Below are 23,083 nucleotides of genomic sequence, written 5' to 3' on the forward strand. Positions count from 1 at the left end.
CGGTGTACCCGGAGCTAGAATGTTACGCCACATTACGAGCACCGAGGCGGCGGCGGCGGATCAAGTTCCCTTCAATTACACACGCGGCACAATGCTATCGCTTGGCTGAAGGTGATGTGCTGGATGTTTTCGTGTTTGTCGTGAGGCTTGACATGCGTCGCTTTGCATTCAACATACCGGCTTCATTAGGCCAATTTAATAATGTCATGTTTTACCCTTTCAGGACAAACCTCTTGATAGGCTAAATACAAGTGTTCGCGCCAATCTGTGGAATTGAATCTTAATTCTATAATAACTAAACACCTAAAAATTTTAAACCGCGTGCCAGTAAATATATTAAATAATGGTTAAATATAATGAGGGTTTCTCTCACGTTAGCTGTCAATTGACTATAAATATAATCTATATTTGAATACTAACTCCTATTACTCCTACTCCAGATAATTTGTTACATCAAAAGTGTTTTTCTCCCTTTGCACCCCCCCTAAAAAAAAGGAAACAAGCACCGATTAATGCAATGAATCGATTTAATTCCGTAACAAATGTAAATTAAAAACCCTACCCAAAATAATTACTGCAACATTTGTATTTAATGTTTTTTTCCCTTTTCCCCTTGCCCAAATACAATTAAAAATAAAATCAAGAACCTTTCCATGTTGACCTATTAAATTCTGCACTTCAGGAAAACTTTCACCAAATAATTAGTGAAACAATGACTCAATTTTTTCCCCCTTTGTCCCTAGCCCAAACAAAATAAAAAATAAAAATCAAATCAAATCAAAAACCTTTCTATGTAATTGATCTATAAAATTCTATACTACAGGAAATTTAAAATCCTTCCGCAAATAATAGAGAAACAATTACTGAGTGAGTGTTTTTCTTGCTCTAATTTCTTCCAATGAAGCACATCTTCATGCAATCAACCTACTTAATGTTTTCAAATAAATACATGAACATTTAAAAGCTCACCCCAAATAATTTACAAAACAATGGCCATTCGGGAATATTCCGTGTTACTGTTTTGGAAGGTTCCCATCTGTTGAGTTTGCTATAGGAAAACTCAGTCCTTGGATAGACTAGACTTTACTGCCCTAAAAGAGTACAAGATTGCCTGAAAAGGGCAGCGACTCCATCACAATGCCAATGGATTTAGAAAGGGATGTCATAAAAATCCCCCCACCTCACTTTTCCATGTTTTTGCACAGCGATAAGAACCTCGAGTCAACATCCCGAAAGAGCACATGGAGAGCAATGCAAGCACAAGCTTATCAAAGCCTTTTGCATGGAAATAAATCAGAGGCGGCAACAGCGAGGGTGGCGGGATGAAAATATGATAACAGATATGAGATGCTTATTTGCTGACTACACAGATGCAGATGCATTTTTGTTGTTGTTGTTGTCCTTCCTTTTTTGCATCGCGATAAGAATGTCAGAGGACAAACTTTGGGGGGGGGGGATAGGGTTCGGGGGGCTATAGTGTTTAAAGTCCTTTAAATATTAAGTGTTCAAGTATTTGTCGCAGTGGCTGTACTGCTGATTAATAGATATTTGGGTTGCCCTTGAAAGGTCTTTAGCGCTTCAAGATTCCACCCAAGGCAAACGCAACTTGTGAGTTTTTACATTAGCGCAGTCACTTCAGAGGACGACATCTTTTCCAATACTTCCCAGAATAGAATTAATCTGTCCATGGTTGAGATTGAAATTCAAATGCCACCGCCAAACAAATGTCAGTACAGGAAATCAAAAGTGTTTTGTGTACTCCGTTCGACATTTCAAAGCGATTTCATTTCCCCGCATACACTTAAATGTCATAAATTACACCAAGAAAAATGCGCCCCATTTTTAACATGTTCATTGACGCCATAAAGCTCAAAGTGAGCCTCCAAATTACATTTGCACAAAAATAGCACATTTCCACAAAACTGCAACCCAAATAACACAATTCACTCAGATCTAACGTCTAAATCCACTGAATCAATTTCCCATTTCTCCATAGTATTGTCACTCCCCTTCAGAACGTTCACAATCCATGATTAAGGACTACGTTGTCAAGTTTGACGTGGCCTCGCCTGGAGACGACGGCGGCGGCCTTATCATTAAAGGGGGGCTGCTTGCACCGCCGCTGAGGGGCCTGCCCAAGTGTCATCAAAATGAGATAGGGCCCAGGAGCTGGGGGATTAGGCACTGCATAATTACCTATTTAAATCTCCTAATTGAGCATTTCATTAAGAGACACTGAGATTTGGCCACTTGGAGAGAGCGAGTTTGGATATGCTTGTGTTTGCATTTCAGGAGGAGCAGCAGGCTGTAACCTTCAATGGGGTTAGCTTATTAGCATGTGGGTCCCTTGTTGTGCTGATCCAGGTTGGCTTTATGAATATATTTAATGTTAGTAAAAGATCTGCATTGTGATGAACAGTATTTTTTTTTGTCTAGCACACAACACCGGATGTATTAGATGTATGACATCTGTGAAAAAATAGCTTTTGTGTCTGTTCGACTGTGCTGACTTCCAGCACTGAAGCTTGGTTCGGTCAAAGTAGAGATAAACCATAAGATAGTTTGCTTGCAGAGGTAAATGTTCGTTCGTCTTCAATTCCGCTTATCCGGGGTCGGGTCGCGGGGGCAGCAGCCTTAGCAGGGAAGCCCAGACTTCCCTCTCCCCAGCCACTTCACCCAGCTCCTCCGACGGGATCCCAAGGCGTTCCCAGGCCAGCCGAGAGACGTAGTCTCTCCAGCGTGTCCTGGGTCGTACCCGGGGCCTCCCGCCGGTAGGACATGCCCGGAACACCTCCCCAGGGAGGCGTCCAGGAGGCATCCGAACCAGATGCCCTAGCCACCTCAACTGGTTCCTCTCAACGTGGAGGAGTAGCGGCTCGACGCTGAGTCCCTCCTGGATGACCGAGCTTCTCACCCTATCTCTAAGGGAGAGCCCGGCTACCCTGCGGAGGAAACTCATTTTGGCCGCACAGCTCGTGACCATAGGTAGGTAGGAGGTAAATTACTATTATTATTATTATTATTAGGAGGTGATTTACCAGAGGTAAATGGTCTGCATTTATAAGCAGCTTTTCTGCCTCAACGGTACATGCTTTACAATGCTGCCTCCCATTTCTCTTCAAATATAGACATGACAGCAGACAGGGCCGTCTTGCAGGATGCCGGGCCCAGTCTTTGGTTGCCAGTGAATGATTAGAAGTGCAAACAATTCAGAGATTAATCAAACATGTCCTTAGCCAGAAAGGTCAAAGTGAAACAGGAGAAATACAATAATATGTAGTGAGAAACAGATCGTGATGCCCGTCGTCAGAACCAATGCCGCATCGGCCCACGGCTACAACGAACAAACAAAAGTGGGCTCCGGGTGACACACGGGGCCTCGTGGTCTTTTTTCACTGTAAACATTTTGAATGGCAACAACAATTAGAGCACTCCAGATAGTTTCCCAATGACCCAACGTGTTTGATTTTTCAATTTCTGCACACGACCATATGGGGGATCACTGGGGACGTTGGCTTGTCTTGATTGCATTGCTTGCTAAAAGACTAGTACGCAAAGTGGCGTCACTTTCTCCAGGGGGTGGCTGTTGGGCAGACACCAGCTGCTATCTGTGAGAGATAAACTGTCCGGCCCTTGGGGAAAAAAATCATACAGGCATTTCAGTCCGGAATGCTGAAGATGCTTAGGGGTGGAATGACATGGAGAGACCCAGAGCAGGGATCACAACACAGTACAGAGGATTTCAGCACAATCTTTGGAAGACCGTCAGAAATAAAGGTTTCATCAAGGTCGAAGTTACCAACGCATTGATAGCCATTTGTGCCTACAAATGCAGTAGGCACTGGTATGTTTCCGATCTGGAAAAGACAAGGATTAGGGGTAGCACGTTTGAGGGGACCACCTCATCGTATCCCTAAAAGGTACGAACTCTGTATTCCCATTTGAATTAGTTGCCCTATTTCACCATCACAGCATGTTGGTCACACTTCCAAAGCAGAAATCTCTTCCGTTGTATAAATAGCAGCTATGCCAAGAGTTCCCCATGAAATCTCCCTTTGACTGATTATTCCATAATTTATGGGCCCTAGCTTTGCAAATAATTCATCCTCTTGACTGTGCTTATCCGATCTGTCACACGAACATGACCACGTTTTACCCCCTCCGGAACGGCACAAGCTCGAATAGACAGGAACACGCTGATTGTCACTGTTCCACTGCCTTTTTATTGTTTGGTCTTCCACAGTAATGGCATGACAGCGGTTCTGGCATGCTAAATGAAAGGCTAATTCGGTTGCCTCTGTGGTTTTGGCAGCCTCAATGAGCTAACAGGATGGCTAATGGTAAAGCCCTATCTAAACCCATCTCGTCCCAATTGCTATCACCAAAATAAAGGACAATAGCAGGGACGGCGGGGAGAGATCTCGGGAGGTGTGGCCTCAGCATGCCGCAGAGAGGAAGTTCATCTTTATGTAATTATCTTGGGGGCCGTTACGCCGAGCCGGATAGCCGGGTGTTTATTGCGGTCCGGTCGCCATCCACTTTACGAGCATCCTCTCGCGCACACCCATGCGGATGATTAACATTCACACGGCGACGCACACAAAACCCATATGAGGCCCGAGTGCCATAACAGCCCAATGAAATATATTCAGATTAGAAAGGTGTCGCATTACTCTCCAGTCAGATGATAAATACCCAGTTAGCGCCGTCATTAATCTTGTACGCCCCTTTACTCATTTTCCGCCTGCATAGGGACCAGTGCAGTGAACAACTGTTGTGTTGCAGCTTTCTTTGCGGCAAGAGGTCAAGGGAGTTCGACCTGGCCCTACTTCTTCTTGTCCCTTCTTTGTTAGCGCAACAGTCGAGTGCTAAAAGCGTTATTGATGTTTATGGTAGCTTTCCAGCCCCAAGCCTTACGGCCAACACGAGGAATCTCACCGCATTGTCCCTGGAAAAGATATTCATGAGATGTTTTGCTGATTGATTGAATGTCTGCCGTCGACGACGCGGCTATTTTTGTCCGGCGAGATTACGGAGATAAAGTTGGTCTGCCGTGGATGCGCAGGAGGACGACAACTGGGTAGCTTTCATCCTTCCCAAGGACCTCTGAGCTTTACCTTGTGTAAGCAGGGCCGATATAAACTATCGTTTTTCATTGCAAGGCGTCTGATTAGCTCTAAAGGGGGCCGTAAAAACTGGATGCCATTGTTTGGTACTACGCTTGTTAAACCGGGGCGATGAAAAACGACCCCGTGCATGCCTCGGAATATAAAATGATAGAAGGTATAATCAAGCACACATTCCAGGGCCAAATTGTCACGCTCACACAGTTATCTTGTGTTGAGCCAATTGTGATACCACATTTTTATGGAATCTCTCAGTCGCCCCCGATTGCTCCGCGCTCCATAAAATGCCGGCGAGTGGATCGGGGCTACTATAATGATGGCCCGGGACAGGAATAAACTTGTTTTACTGCCGCAAACAGAATGATGTGACCTGGAAAGGTTGTATTTTTTGCCGGGATAATGACTATATTTTAGAGTCAGGCCTCAGTGTGAACTTTAATTACTTGTCTGGGGCCACTGAGCTACACTGGTCTCGAGTACTAAGTAATAAAGTCCATATTGGTACTCTGTTTATTAAACCCAATGTGAATGCCTGCAGACGCCATCTTTGCAGACAACACGTCGCCTCTGTTTGGACTTTGGACTTTACACTGTTTCACTTATTCTTTATCCAGTCTTTGTGCCAATGTAATCAGTTAGCTTATAATCACCGCAGCACCCACTGCTCATAAATATGCAAAAACGATACATACATCATAAGTACTGAGTGCAGAAGCAATTTATTGGTGAAGCGTATCTAAAGTCATGCCAGTACAGCACTATTGTCCCCTCCTGTATTTGTGGGATGCCAACTTGTCAACAGCCAATACTGGCATAGAATTGAAAGTGGTAATGAAAGGTACAAATAATATAAACCAAGAAGCACTGTACTGTTTTAGGTCTCTGGACGCAACTGGCTCCCTTGTAAAGTGCATCTCCACAGGATGATAGGCTTTGTGAGATGTTGGGGGAATGAAAGAGAAGCAGAAGAAGAGGATTTGTGGGGGTTTTACAGAAAGGCGTGCCGGCTGGCTTGTGTATTATCCTACGTTGTGCGCACCTCGCTGATCATTTTCAACCGTCATGTGTCGCCGCGTCTGTGCTGGTCACTGACATGAGGCCACAGCATGTAGACTAACAGCTGGGAAATCTGTGCCCCCGTACTGCCCTTGCACTCCTCCTCACGCCACACACTCTTTCTTCCCCTCGGCGGCCTAGAGGGGTCGGTGCGCTGGCGGCTAATAAAAGCAGCGGCTCTTGACTGCGAACAGCTGGGCCCCTGTGATCATTCTCCGCGGAGCCTTTCTGACACTCAAGTCTGAGGGCGGCGCAGGGAGAATGGGGATAAATTTCTGGGAGCAAAAACGACACGCGTGTAGCAGTAAAACAGATATATCAGTAGCTCTTCACAGTGGCTTAACCAGCAAATCAATACAAAGTGTTTGAGATCTCAAAGCAGAAGGAATACTGAGCGTTCCAACTCGGTAGTTCATTTGTTCCGATCATGTGACAAGAGCACTGAGGTCACAAGGGCCTGGTGTGCGCCTTTACAAAACATTCATGAAATAATGGGTTGTACTTCACAAATTTAAGTGTTTCATTTTTTTTGTTTTGTTTTTCTCGAGGTTTGGCCTTGTTTATGCAAATTCTTTTGGTCAAATCCAACGCCTCCCAATTTGTGGGAAAAGCTTGGGGAAGGCCCTTGTCTGTTCCAAATCGCGGTCCACAAAGGCACGGGTGGAGTCTGGTGTGGACAAAGTGGGCTGGCACTCACTGAACACTGACGTAAAACCTTGCTGAACATCGGGTTCCCACAGACACCCCGCAGATATTTGCGGAGAGTCTTCCCCGAAGTGTGGAAACAAGTACTAAATAGTAAGCCCGATGGGGAGTCCTACAAATAAAGTCCAAGGCATCAAGAGCCTTCACTACCTCTGACAATTAATTCTTTGGGTTAAACATTCAGGGTGGCGAAGGATACAAATTTCCAACATGGGTCATGTCAAGGGACAAAAATATAATTATCTTTTTTTTTTTTTAATATATATATACATATATTTATTTTTTTTTTGTATGTGGGTGAGTATGTGTATGTGCGTGTGTGTGCGTGCGTGCGTGCGAGCGTGTGTGTATTCATCAGTTCACCTAAAGCCCATTAAAAAAAATCCCATACTAATAATATAATATAATAATAAATTGCCAAATGCAGAAACATCAATGTAAGTTATCACGATGTAGTGGCTCTCGCTAACAGACAGAATTAAGTAACCGGAATTAGGTTAAAAAATTGTATATACGTAGACCATGTTTCTATAAATTTTGATATTTGGTTTTTATTTGAGGCAGATCTTTTTTTCCATTAAAATGTGATTTATGAGGAGGTTAGACCATTGGTCGATATTCAGAGTTTGTTTATTTTTCCAGTTAACAAGAATTGTTTTTTTTAGCGATAGTAAGGGCTACAAGTGTAGATTGAAATTGTTTATGTGGTAAGTCAGTTGTTGTTAGGTCACCTAGCAAACACAAGTTTGGAGATAAAGGTATCCTACAGTCCAAAATAGCGGAAAGTTTTTCTAAGACTTTAGTCCAGAAATACATAACCGGAGTACATAACCATAAAGCATGAACATAAGTGTCTGTAGTGTTTTGTAAGCATTGGAGACAAATGTCGGAGTCTGAGAGTCCCATTTTCTTCATCATATATTGAGTAATGTATGTTCTGTGAATAATTTTATATTGGATAAGTTGTAAATTTGTGTGTTTTGTCATTTTAAATGCGTTTTCACAAACTTGAATCCAAAAGAAAAATATAATTATCTGATGAAATGACTCGTGATAAGTTGTAACTCACACTGATCAAATTGTTAATGGTACACTTATCTACATCGTACTGGACTGTACAAAATGTGACCCAAAGTAAAAAGCAAGGTTCATACGCAACTGTGATTTCTGGTGTACAGTTACACCCCAACAAAATTCTATTGGTCTTATGGGGACATTTTGAAACAAGAGCAAAGGCACTTGGGAGTGGATATCCCATTCTCAGTGTTGGCTCCAAACACGGAGCAGCGCAAAGGGGGTTGCGATGTGAGCAAGGCTGAGAATGTGCCAGACCAAAATAGCTGCACATATGACCCCGTCATGCCTGACCTACACTCTCTTATCATCCTGTTGGATATCGTTTCTAATTGTGTGTGTGTGTGTTGTACGAAGTACCCAGATGCTCCCAGCTGGCCAATGCCCAGTGAGGCTAATACACCTAATTAGACTGCACATTCACGTGCAACATCCGAACCGCCGCGCCCCTCGCTTTTCCAGGCCTGATTTTTCATAGGTGCAACACGCTGTATGCCTCTGACCTCATGTATCATACAGGGCACACATGCTGACAGCTGCACAAACAACTGCATACATCACGAGGGAAGGCCGAGGGTGGGCATTATATAAAACGGTGCACAAAGCAAGGCGGCAAATGGAACCAAATTGTTGATTTGGATCTGAAAGGTGACTCAGTAGTCAAAAGACAACGTGGGAGTTGATCTACTTGTGAAGCATGAGACGACAAATTGCTGGAACCGGTTCACTGTGGCTTTTGTAATAAGCATAGTGAAAAGCCAAAGAAAAAGCAAAACAAATGCCAAATTAATCTTCAGAAGAGGCTCGTAATGAATGGAGTTGTGTAGGCCAGGGCTGAAACAGAGCAAAAGATAAAGGTCACACTTGTCCGTACAAGAGAGGGGGGCAGGAGGGGGAATGGCGTAGACAGATGTCAACAGCGATAAGCATCTGGCATGACGAGCTCCAACTCAGCTATCGCTTACTACTCGGAGCCTGGGGGCCGTGCGCTGCCAAGACGGCGCTCACGCCTCTCTGTGACGATCAGTGCCTCCGGAGGTTGTGCAAAATGGCCGCCGCCTTGCCAGCACATTATAACGCGTCACTGGCCCCGGCTTTTTTTTTTCTCTCCCCTCAAAGGAAGTGCCATCTGTGAGTGACAGCGGGACCTCAGCCATTGATTTCAAAGGCAGTAAACAAACTGCCTTTTGTGAGGGGGGGTTGGTATTATGTTGGCCGTCATGAGCAATATGAAGCGGCCTGATGTATATCATTTACCCATCTCCATTTATCTCGTGGAATCTCTCATCTAAGCATCACTCGGGGGAAAATAAATCCTTATTTTCACATTTGATAGCAGGTTGGACACAAATCCAATAGCCATGAGAGTGCTTGGTCCTGCTTTAAGCATAACTGCTCAGATCAAAAAAAGAAGATCAATACCAAGCCATTTACTATCATACTCAGCGTTCATTGATGATCTGTCAAGCCATTTATTTCCATTAGAGCGAAAAATCATTTTCCAAAGAACTTTCCCTGCATCCAAAACAAATAATGGCTAACTTAGTAAATAGCAAATCAATACAGTGTGCTTTATTGAGCTCACATGCTTGACTAGATCTGGCACTTGGCCCATTTTCTGCCGTCGCCAGAGACACTCTCTGCTTTGTGTCAGAATGGCAAAAATACACACACTTCATGTCATTTTGAATGTTTGACACAGAGGCAGTTTGCTTTTTTTTTTCTCGGGACAACAAGGCTCAGTTAGACATGATTCACATGTTTCCAGACAAGCCAAACACTAGACTGATTCAACTGTGTGAGTATTCAGGAGCTCAGATGGGAATAGAAGCATCCGGCACCCTCTGTCTGAGCTTGAATGGGCCAGTGGGTTCTGCATGAGGTTGGCGGTTCCTCGTCCGCTGCTGGTTCCACCCTGCTGTTTGACTCAAAGGGCCTGAATAAAATCATTGCAAAAACGACTTTGGAACTCAAATCATCTCCTGACATGAATCCTGTTTAGAAACGGTCATTGAAAAACAACGTCCAATCTTTGTACCCTTGACACCGAGTTGACAAAGAGGAACATGCGTGTAGAATTTGGAGTCGTGCTTTGATTCAAGGGCAATAAATAAACTTTCAATTTGTTTACTATCACTGCAACGGCTATTATGAGTTGACTTTGGTGTGGGTCATAGTTCACTTTTACAGCTGGCGCAGGTTGCATATCAGGAAATGCAGCATTTGCAAGTACCCAGTCCAGGTTAAAGTCTACCTTTTGCCCCAAGTCAGCTGGGATAAGAATAACAAAAACAGTCGTTGCGGTGCGCGAGTCAACATTGGTTTTGTATTTGTTCAAACAGCAGACTTTAATCTACCTGGATCAGCCTTGTATCTTGAAAAGTGCCCTGCCGCTGACCGACAACCAGTCCAGGCTGCAGTCTGTCTTTCAACGTCATTTTAACAATGAATAGACTAATAGAGTTTGTTTGTTAACTCTTTGACTGCCAACCGTTTTCAGAAAAGGGATGCCGTGGGTGCCAGCCGATTTAAGCATTTTTGACTGATCTTTCAAGGTCCACAGAAAATTATGTGTTTGGACTATGGAAACACACATGCTACCAAATGAAAGATTGGACTCTCATCTTTCATCAGAAAAAAAAGTTTGTTTCTACCTTATTCCGTTTTTCAGTAATCAACAATAGAAAATGGTTAGTTTCACCTCTGTTTTGAAAAAAAAAACAAACGTCTTTTAACGTCTTTGGCACTCCTCCATAGGATTTTACTAAACGTTATTTAACGTTTTTGGCAGTCAAAGAGTTAAGTATGTAGTTGTTCATACAGTATAATTGTATTAAGTTCCTTTTAGGGTCCAGTCCCAAATCCGAATACTTAGCCCCCTGTACAGTAAACAGGGCCTGATCAAGAAAATGTTCCCCCTTTGCTTACACATAGATAAAAATGGGACATCCCGCCTCAGTGACCCAATCAGTTGCAGCATTTAAGAACCGCACTTGGGGGTCACAACCCTTGTGTGTCGCCTGTGGGCCGACGGGGAAAAGAGTATTGATTCCCAATAAACTCATTAAGCTCTAAGAGGAGTTCTTTCTTGGACAGAACAATTTGTTTCCTGTCAAAACAAGAGACGGGCCGTCCGAGTACTTTCACCTTTTGAACTCACTTTTGCGGGACAATCAAATCATTGCATGTTGGGTTGTCGCAAACGATGGGGACATTGAGTGATTAAAACGTTAAATTATTTACATTACATTACTATAAAGTATGCATTTCAAAACTTTTCCACTAAATATCGACTTGCTGTTACTCTGCTCTGGTTGGAGGTGCTCGTATGGACACGGAAGACCCTCGTGTTTGTGATACAACTTTGTATAGAACATGAATACATTCAATTAAAAGCAGAAATTGACTGGTTAAAGAACGAGATCATTAACAATATTTGGAATACAAACATTCGCCGGTGTCCGGATTCCATGACAACAATCGCTTCTGCTATCAGGTAAGGAAGGGTTAACTTAAAGTCATCATTAGACAACATGGCCGTGCGTGCGTCTGTCTTCTGTTCAATTTCGTGCTGGAGGGTCATATTTTGGTCTATTTCGACTTTTGTTGGTTGCTATGAGCATTTATATTTGTGAAATGACGTTAGAGGTGAGGAACTCTGGGTTATTTTGAGGTAGGTTTTTCAAGACGCGCTAGCTACAGTAGAAGCAAACTATTAATCACTTAATTCCATACACTTCAACTACAATCTTAACATTTGGGCTACTGGGAAATGAAAATAGAGACCTCAATGAGAGTATTTTTGGGAAGAAAAAAAAAATCAAAATTTTAACTACCTGATCTATTGTTGTAAATTACGCAAAATTGTGGCATGCCGACCTTTTTGCCAGAGCAGCTCACATATAGGGCATATATTTTATATGTATTTTTTCGCTCTTCGCAACAGCACTTGATTCTTATACTCTGAGTCTGAATTGGATTTCTTATTCTTCCATCGTACTTTACTCAAAGTTAGCGGACAGGTCAGTGATTAACTGTCCCTTTTGCACCCACATGGACACCCTGCTTTTGAGCCTCTAACGTTGGACAAACCACCACGGATGACTTGTGTTATCGCACCATTAATAAGATGGCCCAACAGCGGGCTTTTGTGCCGCTGTTTTGCCGGCCCGCGTTATCATTCTCCAAACGTCGCGGTGGCGGCAGGCGGGTAAAAATGGGCTGAAATGTGTCAACCCGCGGTTAATCGAAAATAATGGCCGGCAATTTATAGATGCCTTGCTGGCTGGCACTGGACGTACTGATGCGGGAGATGGAATTTTAATGTGTATGTTCCATCACTGGCGAGTGGATGTTTTGGGCAGTCGCCAAACAGCACATGAATCCACGGAGGTCATCATATGGCACTAATAAAATGGGCCACATTTTGAAAAACAGCCCATGTTGCAGTACGTGGTTCAACACTGTTCGACAGCCAGCGGCCATGGTAATGAAATGCAGAGTGAGGGGCTGACGGGAGATGTAAATGAAGGCCACCTTCGGTGTTGGTAAGGCCCTGGGGGGCTTGGGTGGGGGGGGGGGGGGGTGGGGGGCTGAGATGCATGTTTCCCTGGATGGACAAGAGCCCATCTAATCTCTATCTGATCTCCCTGGGTGTTAAACACTTGAAATAGTTCCACATGGTCCAGATGCTTAACCCATGGTGCTTTGTGGGGCTGATTAAAGACCAACGGCACATTTGACCCCAAAATAGCCCCCTACGACACCAATTCAGCTCAAAATTCTGTGGACGTGTCTATTATAACAGGATGCATGAAAGAGTCTGAAGGACCTATGTCTGGAATCCAACAGGTCGTTCAATTTGTTTTGAAGCCGCCATTTTGGGGTGAACTATGACAAACTATTTTTTTTTTTTCTCCCAGAAGATGTTTATGACTCAGTTACAGATTTGGTACGTAACATGTCAGAAAATATGCAAAATTGTTCAACATTGTTTTCCAAAGTAAAAGCAGATGTTTGCAAATGTCTTGATTGAACACAAAGATAATCAGTCCGCTTTCATAGAGGAGTAGGGAATTTGAGAATATTAACTGTTAGGCTGGAATTTTCAGTTAAACAATAGCTCTAAAGGATGAATACATTTCCAAAATAGGGGTTGATTAATTGTTGCACCAAATTCCAGCACTTGCTAAACTGTGATTGATTCACCATGAAAAAGATGGTAGAAGAACACATTCATCAATGTTTGCAGCTTTACTTTATCAAATTAAAAAATACATTATTTAAAATCAAAACAACGCTTGGGGTGAAACATTTTGTTATATTTTTTTAAATCCCATATTGATAGGACGGACTACGTTTGTTTACAGCAATTGGACGATTACTTGTCATAATTGCATTCTATCAGCCAAAGTGAAGAAAAAAAAATACCTCACATATTGCAGGGCAAGCACCATAAATCCATTTGTGCACCGATATGTTAAGAAAGTATAATTGAGTGATTGATTGTCTGATCCGAATTGGTTACTGATGCTGAAAAAGAGCCACAGCAGCCATGTTTTCTAGCAGTTCAGCAAAGAAGCTGGTATTAGATTTGCTGTATTTACCTGCCATCAAACAGGTAAAGTCAAGGTCCATATAAGTGAGAACAAGTTAAGCAGGCAGATTTGACTCATCAGCTCTGCTAAGAGCTTCTTGAGCCGCACGTATGTTAAAATATAGAAATTACAGAGCAGCTCTGACTCATGCACCCGTCTATTAAGTATTTTAATAGACTCGATCATTAAGCTCAGACTGTATTGTTAGCGTGCTCGGCTCGCGGCGCAAAACATCCAATAACCTCCTTAAGGGTTTTAAGAGGGCCAAAACAGCTGAATGCAATTTTCTTTTCAGCCGCTCGCTTGCCTTTCACTTCCTGACGTCAGCGGCGTTAATGAAGACGGCGTCGCTCGGCGTCGTTACCGGGTTCCGCACAGCCGCTCTAAAGATTTTATTTCAGCGCTTCCCCCAGCTTGCTTTATTTCACGACGCCTTAATGAGAGTCGTTTGGAATAATAGGCTCCCATTGAACAGTGGCATCTGCATCCAGCTTTAAATGAGTGAACTAATTTCCAAAGATAATCGCCTCTCCCGCCGAGTTACTTTTTGGCGGAGATGTTAAGATTTTATTTATTTATTTTTTTTTACACAATGAATTTAACGATGTCAGAAATTACCTTGACGGAAGCTGAAACATTTGTTTTAGATTGTGGGTTAAGCCACCAGACTCATAACTGTAAAATAATAATTACAACAATACTGTTAAATAATTTAAGAGGTCTCAACCAAAAATCTTACTGCGCACCCTAAAATATTTGAAAATTTCTGCCTCTGAAGCCAGTTTCCCTTAGCAACAAGACATTTGCTAGGCATGTCGGCCACGAGGAAACCCACAAAAAAAGTTTCAAGAACCCAAGCATGAAAAGACAACAAGTCTACCATTTTGGTTAGATGCACTCAAAAAACTGTTGGGTAAAAAATAACCCAATTAGGGTTGAATTTTTTTTTTTACTAATCTGCTAATTTGACACAACTTTCTATGTTGATTTGCACAAAACAACCCCCCAAAATTTCAAGTTGGTTCAAATATGCTATAAATGCTATGTAATGCTAGTAGCAGTCAGTTTCGTTATGATCCAAATTGGGTTATTTTTATTATTATATTATTTTTATTCCTAAATGTTTCTAGAAGGTAGATAACCACCGAGGTAGATACACTACATCAATCATTTTAATAATTTTATTGTGTATTGCGTTTTTTTTATGGACCATGATTCTGCTCAATAAAGTTCATTGATTGACTCAGTTGGGTCAAAAATGAACCAATTTGAGTCAAAAAGGATCCATCCTCTAAAATTCAAAATTGATCTGTTTTGTGTAAAACAACATACAAATTTGCATTGTTGTGGACAAAACACCACCTCCCCACAAATTGGGCTGTTTTGTACGAAACAACCCACAAAGCTGGATCAAATTGACCCAAGGACTGAATCGGTCCATTTTTTCCCCAAACGTTTTTTTTTTTGTGTGTGTGTGTTTTTTTTAACCAAATTGTTTTTAGAGTGTGCCATCATTTTAAGCACATTTTGTGTTTTTAAAGAAGTCCTTCAAAGATGACTCTTCAGTGAGATTCTGTCCAACTGCTATCAAACTTAAACCATACATTTTACATCGATGAACAACAAGAAATAATAAATATTTGGAATTTGATGACCTTTCTTAAAACAGTTCGCTAATGATGCAACTCATGCCCAAATCTTTCATTTTTAACATTATAGATTCAGACTTCAGTTTTCATGTAAATATTTGATCCTTCTGTTCAGAGAAAAAAACTCCAACATTTAAAACACACAACTCTCCTTCATCTGTGCCTATAGGAGGGCCTGTCATCAGCTCCATTAGCATCAGCCAAACTTTCATCCTCGCCTTTGCTAATTGCTTGAAATATTCACCCTTGAACAAAACAACTACAAACAGGAAAAGCGCCATGCTTGGGTAATGATGCCCAATGGGATTTTGACGGTGTTTTCTGTCCCTTGGCTCTGATATGTGTGTGTGCGTGCGCTGTCAATGACGACACAGTCGCTGTGGCGTCATGCGGTCGCTACAGATGGCAGAGATATAGGAACAAAACAGGATAGAACAGGACGAGAAGGGAAGAGAAGAAGAGCCGCGTCAAGACATTCAGTAAACGCTAACATTAGCATGACTGTATTGCGAGACTATGGAGGTTAATTCCCTGCTCTGGCATTACGGATGTTGGCGGCGAGGCAACAACATGGCCGGCAGCTTAGCTCGTCACAATGGACGGTCAGGAGGGTTTTCCAAATGACTGCGGAGGCTTTTTAAGACGGGATGAGACGACGGGAGGAGAAAGTATGCTGAAGGTTGTTTTTTTTTTCTTCCCTGCATTGTTTTCACAACAAACTTTGGAGAATTGCTCACGCGAAAAAGCGAGGCCACAATGACAAAGCTTGAGGCGTGTTTAAGGCCTGATCCGTAATACTTTGCAATAGGGGCTCATATTTTAAAAGAAGCGGAGGCAATTGACTCTCATTTCCCTTTTTTTCCCGCACCCGAGGCGAGCCATCAAATATGAATGCCATTTACGAGTTTGTCTTTTCACGCTAAAATTCCGTCTTGAAGCCAAAGAATGTAATATTATTACAGTGTATGTGATCAAATCCATATCTTGAGTACTGTGATCACATCAATTCCAACAAGTCCAAACACGTTTACGGCGCCACAAAGGAATCACATGGCCCAAATTTCCTGCAGCACAAATATCTAATAGACTTGCATCCAATGACAGCCAAGCGGGGGGTATCAACCCAAATCATTTGAGTCAGGTGTGTGTCTTGACGTCCGCTACACCCCTAAGACTGACTCACCAATCCCCCTGGGGTTTGATTGAACCCAGGTTAAGAACCACTGTTTGACCTTGGCGGAGGTCTGATGAAGTGCCATTCTCACCTGCGTCAATTTTTTAAAAGATGATACTCCTTCCCAACTTCCACATGACGTCTGTCAGCCCACATTCCTCATGTCAGTCCGCAACCTCATCCCAAGTCATGTGTTACTTCGGGCCTTCTCATAACTTGTGCGGCCTCGCATTCCCAATCCCACGTACAAACTCGCCCTTTCACTTTGGTCCGACTTGCCAGTGTCCGGTTACCATGGCACTTGCGGAATGTTCCCTCGGGGTTCCGTGCTCAATAGGAAGGCTTGCGAAGACAAGACAGCACGGTAGGAAAAGTCCGCACGGAATACCACTAGACCCAGGCCAACTGTATTTTTACATGACATGACATCAGAAGATATCCTTTTTCCACATAAGCTTTAACACGGTGTAACCCAAGTGTGCGTCGAAAAAAGACGCGCTAACTTTAACCGTTGCTATCTCGTCTGGAATGCGAGGCTCCCAAATATAGTTCAGTGCAAAAGGCTAAATAATTGAAAGAGACTGTCCTTTGGAAGGCCAAGATGACACACTGGCACAGTATAAATACGTGGGCGGAGGGTCACGCGCTAAATGGAAAGCGCTGTTGTCTCGGCGTGATGCAACACGATGAAACGCCTCCTAAAATATCAACGAGACAGGAGGAAGCGAGCCACCCCGATATCGCAGTCTTACATCTTCCATTACAGTCGGAGCAAGCGCTCGTGCTCAAAGGGATTTTATACGCAATACAGAGCACTGGTTTATTTCCTAACAGGGCCGTATTCCAGGTCTTGGGAAGTTTCAACAGTGCCAGTCACATTAACGTCTTTTAGCTGCTCATTTCTTTCCCACGCAGAGAGGGCTTTTGGAGTACCTCCCGGGGGGGGGGGACAACCGTTCGCCCTGCCAAATACATGCATGAAATTCCTGGGAGCTGACGCCTGCTCCCCCCCCCAAACTAAGCCAGACTCTAAATAATTAATTAGCAACACAGCCTTCTAGACCTGTTTGGATGACTTCAGGTCCACAACTACCTTATATAGTAATAATATCGATTCTGTTGTACAGACGCTCCCCTACTTACGAACATTCGAGTTACGAACAACGGTACATACGAACATGTCTGCGCGCATGTCAAAAAATGTTCGGAAAGAGATGCTGCAAGGTAGATTTTTTATTGCGCATCTTTTTCCGAGTACTCTAGTGCTTCTTTCCGCCGCTAATACCGACGTTTGGCGCTGTGAGAGCTCACCCAGCATTGGAGGCTCAGCAACGTGTCGAGGAGGAGGAAGAAGAAGAAACGCCTGTCGCTCATAGATAAAGCCATCGCACTCTTCGAGCAGCAAGACCCAAATATTGAACGTTGCACAAAGGTTGCAAATCAATTGAATGATGCCATACAGTGCTACCGCATCATTTATGATGAAAAAAGAAGAAAACTGTGCAATCGTCGTTAGATCGCTTCTTTCGGCCAGTTTCTAGTAAATCCTCCAAGGAAGATACTCATCAACCCTCATCTTCTTCTCCGCAACCCTCAACTTCTTCCTACATTGAAGTTACGGAGGAGGAAGTAACTTTTGAAGCCCATTCCAGCGACGACGAAGAACCTCTCATGATATAAAATCCTCCTCTTCCTCCTCCTCCATCAAATCCTTAAGCATCGAGTACATCTTCCAAAAGTAAGTTAAACTTCATTTTATTTATCTTATTACGTACATGTACATACTGTGTGTGTCTCTCGCTCTCTCTCTCTAACATACGTAGTACAGTACTGTACGTATTCTCTTTAAACATAAATTATAATACAAAATATAGCACTGAAGCAACTTACGAACAAATTCACCTTACGAACGATCGCTCGGAACGGAACTCGTTCGTAAGTTGGGGAGCGTCTGTATACTTTTTTCCAGCATGAGCTGGTTACTAGTTTCACGATATATTGTACCACCCAATAAAATCCATATTGCTGTTCCTTTTTTTTGTTGCCCAATCACCCCAATATTTGGTGTAGATTCTATTTAGAGAGTGGTTGCTTTAGGTCAGAAACAGAGGTGACCTGAGCCATTTTCCAGCTCCTTTTCACCACTTCGCCATCTTTCTCCTCAACCCTTCCCACCGCCGCCACACGCCCGCTTTCCAAATGGCAGTCATTATACCGGACACAAAAAGTCATTTTAGTTCCGCCTGGCTTCTTCAAAGCAGCGCGCTATAATTGCGGATTGAGTGGAGACGGAACATGCTTGGGTTACATGGACTCCTGACAGTGCGCCCATGCAGGAATGCAAAATGAGAGCAGCAAATGAAGAAGAATAGAGAACAATTTACGCCGTGTCCTTCTGAATTCCTCCAAGTTTATTTTGCAACCTCTTCAGACAGTCTTCACAATTGGCCGCGGGCGCTCCTTCAAAGAACAGCTGCGAGAGCCTTCTGGAACACATTGTTGAATGCCTGTATGCACACCTTTGAGTACTGCATGCGCTCCACCAAGTGTTATTCGAGTGCCATTTATGCCTTGTGAAGAAGCAGGATATGCCATTATCAAGCCAACATCCCGTATGCACTCCCTTAGCCAGATTCTCACAAAGTTCTGTATGCGCTCCTCCAAGTAACAATCTTACCATACAAGAGACATATGCATGGTAACAATACAGAAGAAGGCATCTTTGACCAAAATTTCATTTCACCCATTGTACAGGTGCATCATACAATATATTCATGCATGGGCCCAAATAGAGGGAGATGAATGGTCACGATGCACACGCTTAGCCGGATTGTCACAGAATAATGTATGCGCTCCACCTATTGTCAATCTGACATGTATTCACTTGTGGAGGTGTACCATACAAGAGATGCATGTATGGTGACAATGAAGAAGATAGCATAGTGGCTAACGTCCTGTATGCACACCTTTGACCAGATTGACAGAGATTATTGTATGCACTCCATCAAATGCCATTTCAAGTTTTATTCAATTATACTGGGGCCTCATACAAGATATACATGCGTTGACTAAGAAAGGAGATGAATTGTCAACATCCTGTATGCACACCCTTACCAACCACTCCCATTGTACTGTATGCTCTCCACAAGTCCCTTGCGTTTCATTTGAGTGTGTAGGTGCACCATGCAAGAGACTCATGCGTTTTGACAGGGAAGATACCATCATGAGTAGGATATTCTGGATGCGCACCTTCTCCCAGATTCACACCAATGCATTGCATGGAACTGTATGCGCTCCATCACTACTTCCTTTCAGCATCATTAGCTTGTACCGTTGCACTTTAAAAGAGATATGCAAAGGTGACAAAGCAAAAGATGCCATCACGACTCAAGACATTCAATATGTGCCCTTTTTGACAAAGTCTGAGCATACTGTATGCACTCCATCAAATGCCATTTCAAGTTTTATTCAATTATACTGGGGCCTCATACAAGATATACATGCGTTGACTAAGAAAGGAGATGAATTGTCAACATCCTGTATGCACACCCTTACCAACCACTCCCATTGTACTGTATGCTCTCCACAAGTCCCTTGCGTTTCATTTGAGTGTGTAGGTGCACCATGCAAGCGACTCATGCGTTTTGACAGGGAAGATACCATCATGAGTAGGATATTCTGGATGCGCACCTTCTCCCAGATTCACACCAATGCATTGCATAGAACTGTATGCGCTCCATCACTACTTCCTTTCAGCATCATTAGCTTGTACCGTTGCACTTTAAAAGAGATATGCAAAGGTGACAAAGCAAAAGATGCCATCACGACTCAAGACATTCAATATGTGCCCTTTTTGACAGAGTCTGAGCATACTGTATGCGCTCCAGCGATTCCTTAGATGATAATACAAGAGACACATGCATAATGACAAAGTTGGAGGAGAGTTGATGAGATGTGGGAGAATATGGGGATGGACAGGAGGCAAGATGACTTAACGTGGCCCAACAAGCTCAGCTGCGGCTCAGCTTCCTTGACAGACTGACGGACAGCAGAGGTGACAAAAATGACTCCTCCAACCCCGCAGCGACTTGGAGAAAAAAAAACATACATTAAAAGAAACTTGCTAGCATGCTAGCCTTCCCTGACGTGTAATGTGTAATGCCCTGTAGCGGTGGTTTCTCTCAAGCAAGTCAACCTTGAAGCTCGTTATGCGGGAGTCGAGGTTAAAGGGAGGAAATGCTCGCCAAGTCAATAAAGCGAGCGGGCCAAAGCGGAGCGAGGGTAAAGTGGTGACGGCTTCATTATGCCGCCGTGCGAATCGCTCTCATGCGAAATCAAAATGCTTTCTTGCTTGTTGCCCCCCCCAAATAACACGTTTCATCCATGCGTGGAAATCATTGGCCTCCTCTGACGTACATAAGATGGCGCTCATCTTTTTCAACCACTCACTCTGCAAGCTAGTTAGCAGTTAGCATCTGCGTTTACTTTTTACAAAGCAATGTTCGGCAAGCAATATTTGGCCACATGAGTATAGTTGAATGAGTTAGTGTGGAGGAACTTGAGGAGTTCTGACTTCAACCCACCATGAAGGAATTAAAATAATCCCCCCTAATAATAGTGAATGCATTAGGGTTGAAACTAACAATTATTTCAGTAATTGATTCATCAGTCGATTATGTTTACGATTAAGTCATTTGAATTTCCATCTGTTTTTTCAAAACCAGGACATTAAAAAAAAGATATCTAAACAATTCATGGATTCTCATAAATATTGATTAATTTGATAATCGACTAGTTGTTGATTAATCGCTGCAGCTCTAAAATGTATGAAAGAACATAAAACAGATAAAATTGAATAAACTACAGTAAGCAGATGTGATGTAGAATCTGCCTCAATTTCTACATTAATAAATCATTCGCATTGTCTGAAAAAAAGTCTTACAAATAAAATACACTGAATACACTAAATTATTAAATACAAAAACAGACCTGATTTCACAAAATGCCTTAATGTTTCCTAAAAAAAAAAGTACAATTAAAAGCATGTATCTCTGTCTAAAATAAAAAATAAATAAAATCCAACAAAACAATAAAAGGATAAAATAATAAAAATGTCTGATGTCACATTTTTAAATTTTTGCTTAAAAGGAATACAATCATTGCAGTCTCATTAAAAGCATCAATTTAAAAAAATAAAATAAAATAAATAAATATATATATATATATATATATATATATATATATATATATATATATATATATATATATATATATATATATATATATATATTATACGGTCAGTGTCCTTCCACAACAAACTCATCCAAGCACACTTCTATGGACTTCACTTTTGTGGGCTGCAGTCACACCCACAAAAGTGCTCCAAATACAAGCCTTGAATGATTAATGATTTTTTTTTTTTTTCATTTTTAATGAATAACGACAACGAATCACGAGCCTTACCGACGTGACAGAAATTTTGAGGGGAGGGGGGAGTTGCGTTCCCCTCCCGAAACCGCTGTATCGTCTGCGGGCTTAACATTTAAACCACATGTGTCACGGCAGATTTCAAAAACAGGACATCTGAAAGACATAAAACCTGGCTCCAACATTCCTGTTTCATTCTCTCCAGACACCACATGAGATCACCAGCTCTTCAAAAAAAAATAATTTTTTAAATTTACGTCATATAAATCGTTCAGCTCGCACACTAGCGTCCAAGAATTGCCCCCTAGTGGCCCCAAAAGTGCACAGCTCACTTTCGCCTCAGGCTGCTGCCACTGAAGTCAATTTGAAACGACGACAAACCTAAAATAGCACGCTAAGAATAACACATACATCTCGGGAGAATTGCCAAGTTAACAGAAATAGTCGTTAAGAGTTGCTATTTGACCTCAGCGTACAAGCTGCAGGAAATATTTGGTGATTTTTCAATGCGCAACCCTGGAAAAGACACTTTTAAAAAGGAGTTTTAAATGATTACTTTTGTCAAATATTCCCTAGATTTCTAAGTGCACACGTAAAACTTTAAGCTGTTTATTGACTCAAAGTTCAGCTTCAAATAGTTGACCATGAACTTGTCAATGATTCATTTTGGAATATCGAAACACTCTACAAGTTCAAATCAATCAGTGTGCAACAAACATCAAATGTCACCTATTTATGAGTGGAGTTATTGAGATGGTTTGTTTTTGGACATTTTTCAATAAATAAATGAAAACTAGTGAGGATCATCATAAAAATAAAAAAATAACAACAACAAAAAAAACATTTAAAAAAGAAAAGGGTGCCCTTACAGTCAAAGCATGTTTTGCGAGTGACAGCTGAGCGCACCTGAAATCACTGCGGCAGCACAGCTGTCTCGCTCGCACACCCGCGCACACATGCACACTCTTCTTACCTTATCAGCATTTTTGCAATCACTTTCAAACTCGTCTTGTTCTTGTACGTCTTCAGCAAAGTGTGCCCCGTTGTTGTTGTTGTTGTTGTTTTTAATCCAGCAATGCCAGTCCAGTAGAGACACAACAACAACAACGTGGTGAAGCGTGGAAAGAAAAATCCGCTATTCTTCCTCCTCCTCCTCCTCCTCCTCCTGGTCTCGTGTTATTTAGAGTGGGAATAATCTCGGGGTTTGTGGGTTCCGTCTACGTCCTGCTCTCCATTGGCGTGAACGTGGCGAGACTGTGGCTTGCGAAAGTACTG

At 42.4% G+C, this 23,083-nt stretch overlaps 1 protein-coding gene across 6 annotated transcripts in view; it reads right to left on the reverse strand.

Moving 5' to 3' along the window:
- Window positions 1–23,083, reverse strand: part of ptprda (protein tyrosine phosphatase receptor type Da) — a 254,753-nt gene that overhangs the window by 83,914 nt on the left and 147,756 nt on the right. The window contains exon 1 of one of the 6 annotated variants that reach the window (XM_077544511.1): window positions 22,782–23,035. The exons of the other annotated variants lie outside the window; for them this stretch is intronic. The gene's annotated coding sequence lies outside the window, so the exon portion shown is untranslated. Of the gene's footprint in view, window positions 1–22,781; window positions 23,036–23,083 lie in introns of those variants that run through there. 6 annotated transcript variants of the gene reach the window in all.

Source organism: Vanacampus margaritifer, chromosome 15 (genome assembly GCF_051991255.1).
Source record: "Vanacampus margaritifer isolate UIUO_Vmar chromosome 15, RoL_Vmar_1.0, whole genome shotgun sequence".
Lineage (NCBI taxonomy): Eukaryota > Metazoa > Chordata > Actinopteri > Syngnathiformes > Syngnathidae > Vanacampus > Vanacampus margaritifer.